Raw genomic sequence first — 9,448 nt, 5'->3', positions numbered from 1 at the left:
TAAGCTATTACGTGTGAATCTTAACTGGTAGGTACTACTCGGTTAGTTCATGTTACTAATATGCTATGATGTACATCTTTCGTTAATGACTTAACAATCATTAACTATAATCTCTGCTTCGACTTAATAGATTCCATTTCATAATAAATCAAGTGTATTATTCAAATACACGTTTGATTTTACACTTTAATTTTTGATGTACTTGAAACTTTTCAGAAAACATTATTCGTACCTTGCGAAACTCACAAGAATTCCATGAGCACCAACATCATTCACTGAGGAATATCAATAAGAATAGATAATGAAGTATTGATTACATTAGTGAAATACTCCGCGAAGATTATGTAATCTCTAATGTTTTAGAGATTATTCATTTCTAGTTCCAGCCGAAAATCAAATGAGTTTAATAGTATATTAACTCATTAAATTCGTATTACATCCGAAGAAAATATACATATATATTTTAATAAAGACTGTAGTAAAATTCTTCTGTACAAAATATTACTTGTGAAATTTTTTAACGGGTAGGTAATACTCGGAAAATATATAAGTTCACAATTAATATGTTACACTGTACATTCTTCAATTTTGATTCAAGAATCATTAACCATACTCACTACTTTCATAGCGATATACATTCTTCCATAAGAATCATAACAACCATTTTCATACAAATTCGATTACATATTCTGATTTTAATAGATCAGAATCCAAGTCAAGATTTAACAGAAGACACCATTCTTAGATTTCTACATCATACAAAACCATACTTTGAATTCAAAACTGTGGTAGATCCTTTGACATTATTATTACTGAAAATAACTTTGCAATTCCTTTTCAAAGTAGCCAGTTTTGTCACACCTCCAGCAAATCAACTTCGATTTTTCATTCGAATAAGCCTCATTATAACTTTGATATACACGTTTGCCCTTTTCGTCGTCATTACCGGGGAACCTTTTATATCCCACCACATTAGCAGTAAACTTACCAGCAACTTCATTACTCTTTGACGAATCATCAATCATTATTTCAAATCTCGCAGCGTTTCTACGTCAACAGTTATAGATATACATATAACGTCTATCCCCTGAACTTATGTACTTCAATGATGAAATTCTGAATAAGCAACCCAATTTACGAACCAGTTCTTGGAATTTTGAAAAAATGCTGATGAAGCAGCAAAAACTGTAAACGACCTTAACAGTCGAAAGTTTGATGATAAAGAATAGCATGTTGAAAAAGCTCAAAAATGAGAAAATTTGGTACTGAAAAACGGATTGAGCACACCATGAAGGAGGCTGTGAACAAATCACAAAGATTAAACCTGCCTTCAAAGAATCCAAATGATTCAGTGTCTGCTGAAGTCTTTAGCGAATACCTTGCTCCTTACTCTAGACCCTTGCGGACAAATTTCTTCATCATCCTCTGATCTTAGATATTCTAAGATATTATCATATCTTTCATTATAAATATCTTCGATATTTCTGAAGATATCTTCATAACTATTATTATCCGAAATTATTTATCTCTCCGCGCTATCTGTGTTACATCATAAAAGAAACTGTATTAGTTTCTAAATTCTGAAAAATTCGAATCTAAAATATGAATGTTTTTGAAGTAGTGTTGGGAATTGAAGAATGAATTAGTATAATATAATGACACCTGATCAACGTGGTTATATTACAGTAAGTCATGCTGAGTTTCTAATGGAACATGATGATTCACAGACCATACCACCATCATGTGCCATGTTACATGACTCTTACATTCTACCTAATCTCTAAACATATCATGAACATATTTTCTTGATAGTTCTATCTTTTCCCGTGACTTCTGGTAATTTGACTAATCAAGATCGTGCTATTTCAATTTCTTTCTTAGGACATTAGCTATGTTCATTCCGAAATTCATACCTATGAATTTTGGACCATTACTTACTTTACTCAAAGTTGAGAAGAGAAAACAAAAGTATGAAGCTTCAAAACATAAATAGGAGTATAAATCACAGCAAACGAGAAAGGCCTTTAACTATGGATTTCAATAATTATGGAAAGACAGATGCAAGGAAGGATTATGAAAACCACCACCCCAAGAGCGAAGTAGAAGTAAACAGATTCCTCCGTTAGGAGTTGAAATAAAAGGATGATTGTGGTGATAGTCAGAATGAGATCAAGGATCAGAACTGGATGAAGCATTTTCATAATCTTTTAAAGGTATGAAATGAGGAAGAAGATGTAGGAGTGATGAAAATAATGGAATGGAAGAGGTTGATTTATAGCGAAATAACGAACATAGCAATCGAGGCAGATTACGCATTTAATCAAAGAAAATCATAATTTCCTTAATCACCGAAGAATCAAATCTTATATAGATTACAAAGATCTTCTTTAATTTCCTTAAATCTTGGAAATTAACCGTGACTACGTCAAGAGTTGAAACGAATCTTTGATTTCATCATTTCACTCTTTTGCGATAGCTTCTCTCATACGCTTCGAATAATCGAATTGTTTTATATATATTACTCAATAATGATAAAACTCTAGATATCAACTCATATTCGTCATGAAAACTTTCTTATTGGTAACCATGACAACCCCACTCAAATTTTTGGACGAAATTTTCTTTAACGGGGAGGTACTGTGATGACCGGAAAATTTTGACTTATTTAAACCAATTCTCTATATGATTTAATATTTTCGTCATGATAAGCAATGCATTTTGACAAGTTTTATAACTTTTGTAAATGGGTTTTATATAACGGTTGACCACCCTGTTTGTCTAACGTTTCACGAACGTCATAACTTGTGATAACTATATATACGGAAACATGCGAATAATATTTATATACGAAATGATAAAAATTTACTTTTGAATGATGCAATTTCAAATTAAAATTTTTACGTATATGATCGTTTTATTTTTATGATGTAAATTTTTTAATTTATAAGAAGAAACGCAATTAAATCAAAGATGTACAAGCTGTAAAGCACAACGTACAACAATGTAACTTAAATAGTTGAATCGAAATTAATTCATTTACTATTCATATGAATAGTAAATAAAATGAAATTAATTAATTTACTATTCACATGAAATTATTAATTATAAGTTACATAAAATACCCCTGAAGTATTTAATAAATATAACTTTTTAAAATATTAAAATTCGTTAATTCGATTGAATTAAACGAATTCAGTAATTTACGGTGGCACAGAATGATCAGCAGACTAGTACGTACACTCTACATCGAACGTATATAGTAATTTTATAAATAAATGGACCTTTTTACAACTAGTTTTATAAAGCTTAAGACCAAAATAAATATATGTATTCAATTATAAAAAGTAGAATTCTTTTTATTTATATTTTTACCCGTCAATTATTAGCAACAGAGTACGAAATACCGGTTCGTGAAAACTGTCGGTAGAAATGACAAAACATGGGCGGCTTTTAAATCCCACGTTTGATTCTCTTTAATTATTATATTATTATATTTACTCTATAAATCGATCGAATTCTGGCCTGATTGAATTCATTCAATCACTCTCAATTACTCCATATGTATATATATATATATATATATATATATATATATATATATATATATATATATATATATATATATATATATATATATATATATAATTATTATTATTATTATTATTATTATTATTTTTATTATATTATTAGTATTACCGATATTATTATTAATATTATTAGTATTATTATACATAAAATATTACGACGAGGTCATGAGCGAGTTATTTTCAAAAATGGTTTTCGAGCGGGATAGAGCTAAGGAAATTATGGGTTATAGCTAAGGAGGTTATGGGTATTGCTTGGGGGGTTTTGATCGTGAATCAAAGGCTAACCTTTCATTTGTCATCTCCGTTGCGTCTGCATACTTTTCCTACAATATTGATTCACAATATTGATATGTGAGTTTCATTTGCTCCCTTTTTAATTGCTTTTACAATCTATATTTTTGGGCTAAGAATACATGCACTTTATTTTAAACACAATGGATACAAATACATACTTAATTCTACACCCGAGTTTGAACCGAAAATTCCTTAGCTTTGGTAACTAGTAACTGCCGGTTATAAGAACTGTTGGGCGCGAGTAGTTATATATGGATCCATAGGGCTTGATATCCCCGTCTGTTCCAGGTATAGAAACCCTAGCCTGAACTATAAAACAGACGTATGCTATTTGAGTTTAGTACACGTTGGTTTGCGTGTATTGTACATGTTGGTTGCATGTATGTTAAAATAGGGGTACTTATTATATATACGTTAAGGTTAGTTACCAGGGTGCTCAATTTCGTAGAATATTTTGATAAACGTTTTGGATGAAACAACTGAAATCTTATGGTCCACCTTTATATACAGATTATGCGCAACATTAAAACTATGAACTCACCAAACTTTGTGTTGACACTTTTAAGCATGTTTATTCTCAGGTTCCTAGAAGTCTTCCGCTATTTGTTTATACGTTATACAAGCTATGTGCATGGAGTCATACATGCTTTATTCGAGAAAACTTTGCATTCACAAAATCATCATCATGTAACTTATTTTAACTGTATTGTCAACGGATGTAGTATTGTAAACTATTGTTTACGGTGATTATCTATACGTAGAAATCATCAGATGTCGAAAACCTTGGATTTATATATTCATTTATGGTGTGCCTTTTCAAAAGAATGCAATGTTTACAAAACGTAACATATAGATGTCAATACCTCACTATGAAATCAATGAATAACGTACCGCGTCAATAGTGATTTTTGACGGGTCGTTACAACAACCGCCATCACTAGATGTACCAGGTCTCTTTTTGAAAGGTTAGGGTTTTTATTTTGTTAGTGTTTTTATTCGATCTTTCCTTTAATCTTTTGTAAAAATATAAAGATTCATTCCGTTCCCTTTGCTACACTCAAAGGGTTGCAAAGCAATAACCCCATCAACGATGGTTTGCGACAAGTGTAATATTTTCAATTTCTGCAATTTATACATTTTTCACGTTTGTTCAACCAATATCTTCAATTTTATTGCACTGTTTTCTGTGTATATAATTCAATTACGTGTTTATTTAGTTTCTAGGGTTTAAATAATTGGGGATTTTGAAACAGGAGAGAAGAAATTGTCGAAAGTAATTGTTCCTGATAAATGGAAAGAAAGAGCAAGCAATACTACTGAAAACGGTGGCCGTAAGATCAATGAAAATAAGCTTCTTTCCAAGAAAAACGGGTATCAGGTTTTAAATATATATTTACATTAGTCCAGAAACCCTAATAATCTATTTTATATTCATTTATACTACTGTACTGTTGTTATGTGCCTTAGGACAATATACTATTAGTTTAACTGAAACTTATATGTAATGTTTAGGTTTGTGATCCATGGGGGAATTGTGTGATCATTGAAATTGAAACTTTTTTATTCTTTAGCTGTAAGTTACAAATGTGATATTATGTAAATTGGTGAACTTGATATTTACTTGAATGAACCGGTAACACAAAGATTTAGAGATCAGATGTCTTACAGTTAGGATATAAATAAATATGCATAAACCAGCTAGAGAACCTGTACTTAATTTTATTTGGATACTGTTACTTGTGAATGATTAGTTTTAAAATAAGGATTTAAATAAGTGTAGGATCGTTCGTTTATCATGTCAGACGTTTACCAAACAAGGAGAACAAGAGGGCATCAATTGAGATGTATTGTTTTGGAAACTGCTCTTTTATGTTGTCTGTAAATTGCAAGTTAACAATGTAGCATATGTGAAAGTAATACGTTCGGATTGTAAAGATAATGGGAGTTAATGAATGTTAAAAGGAAAGTTTATGTTATGAAAGTTTATAAATTTTGATGTGGTTTCTTGTCATTTTTGTGTTATTTTGTCTACTTGATATCACAAATATTGTAAGTTCACTTTTATAATTCATTCAAACTGAAGTAGCATAAAGTTTTTCTTTAATTTTATTCACTTATTAATTATCATAACTATCTGTATTGTTCTGTACAGTCAAAAGCTTGTGTGTTTAACTATCGGCCTCTCTTCAAGTACTTTCCTTGAAAATTAAAGTCACATTATTGTCATTTTACACACTATTAAAACTTAGTCTTACATTGTTGTAGTTCAGGTAACCCAGGAATATTTCTAGCAGCACTAATTGTGTATTTGTTTTGTGGGTTGCAGTATTTTGATGGTTATACTTTTAATGGAACATCCTTTTAGCAAACGTATCGGTGATATCTTGCATCTTTTATTTATAAGGTTTGTATGTTTTAGAGTATTTGCCTATATTATTTAACTCATATGCATAAATCCGTGTAAGTAGTTCCTTTTATTAGGTGTATGCATATTCGCAGCAGATGCACCGTTGGATTCTTCACTACTTATTCATTAAGTCCACCCAAAGGATCGTTAACTTTAGCATGCGGAACACGGCCGGATTGTACGGGCTAATTGTGAACAAAGCTTTCTTCAACACCCTTAAACCAACTGATAAACAGGTCTGAATATGCTTATCTAATTATTCTTCATGGGTTTGTATGAAATGTATTATTAATATCACTTCATAGGTTTTTTTTGTATTTCGTGTACATATTTTTTCAACATTTATGCAATCTACACCTTTTAGAGAATTAATATGTAGTGTTATACTTAAGAATATCAGAAGCTTTGTTATTATTGTGTTCATAAATTGAATTCAATTATAGATGTAGGTTAGATGTTAGTTAAGAGTAAATTTGCTATAATTTGTATTATGTTGAATATATGCTCATGTCATTGTGAATCATATCCTGCAACAAGTAGCCCTTATTTTGTCTGAAAATGAAAAACACAGTTCTTAATATAGCATATGCAAAATATTAGATTATTTGGTAATTGTATATGTATATGCAATACTTACTTTTGGTATTAATTCCATTTATAAAATATTAAAATATGATAGTTGTACTAGTATTCAAATTAGGTAGCTACTACTCTGCCCATTTTTTCGTTTTATTTTGTATATTAATTTAAGGTTTTAGCACGTTTTTTATGTTACAAAAAACTGTTGCTGTTCTTCTATGACGTGCTCATGCTGGTCTTTCAATTAGGATCGATTTGTCATCTCGAACGGTATTGTTCTATGCTTGATTTAGGGTTTATATACTACTTTGGCGTTTGACTATTTTTTCATATCAATAAAGAGTGCTTTTGATAAAACTATAGAGACAGACTAGAGGTGCATGTTAGGTCAAATTGGTCATTGCTTATTTTCGGGTAAAATACAATAGACTAAGTAAAATATAGCGTTTTTGTAACTTACTTTCAAGAATATACTAAGTTTTTCAGGTAAAACACATGTTTAAGCATATTTGCCTTCGTTACAAATTTATTTAAAACAAATTTTAAAATTTTCATGCAGCGCACGGGCTCATACAAATGTCCTAATGGCCGAAGGTCCTGAAGCTGCGCAAAGACTGAATTAGCAGCAGGTACAGCTTAATTACTTAGTATATTGACCATTCATTTCTATTTCTTGTGTTATTTAAACTACTATGCTTACGCTTATGGGTTTTCTTAGTTTTGTAGACTTGCTTCGTTTCTTTTTTCTTTCGGGAGTACTTTGCTTATTTGCAGGTTTCAACATCGTAAAGGATTGGTACGGGTTTCCTCATGATGATTTCAGGTACAAATTAGGTTTTAAGGTGATAAAACTGATTGATGGTACCAACCACCTGATGGTATGTTTTTATGGTTATTTGGTTTTTTCACTGTACTGTGATTTTCCCCAATTACATGTAGTACACGGATAATGTAACATGATTAATTCTTTTGTTGGTGACTGTATAAGTAATTTTTGTGTGTGCTTGATTTTATGAGTTATGTCTTAATTGTTTTCGCTTGAATTTACTGAGACACAGCTAAATGGGTTGGGTTATGATTAGGTTGTTTGAAATCTGCTGCTCGATTAAAGAGGTATGAACGGTTATTACAAAATCATTTTTTATTTCATTGGTATGAACGGTTATTTGTAACAATGTTCATTGAAGGGCTATCGACAATTTCAGCCATCTCTGTAACAGGTAATGATGTTGCCTACTTGCCTGTATGTTTTTGTTATGTTTCACTAATTCGTATCTGATTTACGTTATCATAAATTGAACTGTGTAGTTGTGAACGTTGATTTGGTGTCTGTTTACAGCCTGCTGTTGTTCCGTCTGTCCATTATGTAGCAACAGCAGATGCTGCCGTTATGCGGTCATCACAGTCCCGATTTTTATGACCCGTCCTAATCCATCTGGACGAATACATTACATTTGGTTACATCGCAAGGTACTTGACCTCTATATGATACATTTTACAAACATTGCATTCGTTTTTAAAAAACAAACTTTCCTTACATCGAAAGTTGACGATATGCATACCATTTCATAATATATTCAACTATAATTGACTTAATAATATTCTTGATGAACTCAACGACTCGAATGCAACGTCTTTTGAAATATGTCATGAATGACTTCAAGTAATATCTCTAAAATGAACAAATACACATCGGAAGATTTCTTTCATACCTGAGAATAAACATGCTTTCAAGTGTCAACCAAAAGGTTGGTGAGTTCATTAGTTTATCATAATCGATCATTTTAATAGATCACAAGATTTTCATTTTTATTTCTCATAAGTATACGTCCCATGCATAGAGACAAAAATCATTCATATGGATTGAACACCTGGTAACCGACATTAACAAGATGCATATAAGAATATCCTCTATCATTTTGGAAAATCCTTCGGACATGATAAAAACAACATCGAAGTACTAAAGCATCCGGTACTTTGGATGGGGTTTGTTAGGCCCAATAGATATATCTTTAGGATTCGCGTTAATTAGTAGATCGGTTTACTAATTCTTAGGCTACCAAGCAAAAGGGGAATATTCGGCTTCGATCATTCAACCATATAATGTAGTTTCGATTACTTGTGTCTATTTCGTAAAACATTTATAAAAAATTCGCATGTATTCTCAGCCCAAAAATATAAAGGGTAAAAAGGCAAATGAAACTCACCATACTGTATTTTGTAGTAAAAATACATATGATGTCATTGAACAAGTGTAGGGTTGGTCTCGGATTCACGAACCTATATTATTCATATATTTATTAAAACATATACTTGTAATCGAACAAGTTTAGATATTATTATTAATTGTTATTTCAGTAACTTGTATGTTTCATTGGTATCTATTTTAACCATATTTATTTTATATACCTTAAATAATTAATTAGTATTTATTATGAAAATATTAACGTTGTTATGCGATATGTTTTAGATATATTCTTATATAGCTATTTATTTGTTAAAATAATATCAATAATAATAAATAAAAATTTGTATCTTTTTATGATAATAATAATAATACTGAAAGTAATTAGATTTAGTA

General features: G+C 30.5%; 2 long non-coding RNA genes across 3 annotated transcripts; both read left to right on the top strand.

Annotated features, from left to right (window-relative positions):
* The first annotated feature begins 4,850 nt into the window (after positions 1 to 4,850).
* On the top strand, positions 4,851 to 6,518 carry LOC139855938 (uncharacterized). 2 transcript variants are annotated; one of them, XR_011761609.1, is made up of 4 exons: positions 4,851 to 4,987; positions 5,135 to 5,252; positions 6,208 to 6,285; positions 6,363 to 6,518. It is a non-coding gene; the product is annotated as an uncharacterized lncRNA (long non-coding RNA). The 2 variants fall into 2 exon arrangements; XR_011761610.1 differs by having other exon boundaries at positions 5,135 to 5,259.
* Positions 6,519 to 7,061: 543 nt separating this feature from the next.
* LOC139855937 (uncharacterized) lies at positions 7,062 to 8,087 on the top strand. The gene is made up of 4 exons (XR_011761608.1): positions 7,062 to 7,137; positions 7,427 to 7,690; positions 7,950 to 7,980; positions 8,055 to 8,087. It is a non-coding gene; the product is annotated as an uncharacterized lncRNA (long non-coding RNA).
* Positions 8,088 to 9,448: the final 1,361 nt, after the last annotated feature.

The sequence above is a fragment of the Rutidosis leptorrhynchoides genome, chromosome 6 (genome assembly GCF_046630445.1).
Source record: "Rutidosis leptorrhynchoides isolate AG116_Rl617_1_P2 chromosome 6, CSIRO_AGI_Rlap_v1, whole genome shotgun sequence".
NCBI classification, from domain to species: Eukaryota; Viridiplantae; Streptophyta; class Magnoliopsida; order Asterales; family Asteraceae; genus Rutidosis; species Rutidosis leptorrhynchoides.
Note: the sequence above shows the minus strand (reverse complement) of the source record. Positions and strands in the feature narration are given on the sequence as shown.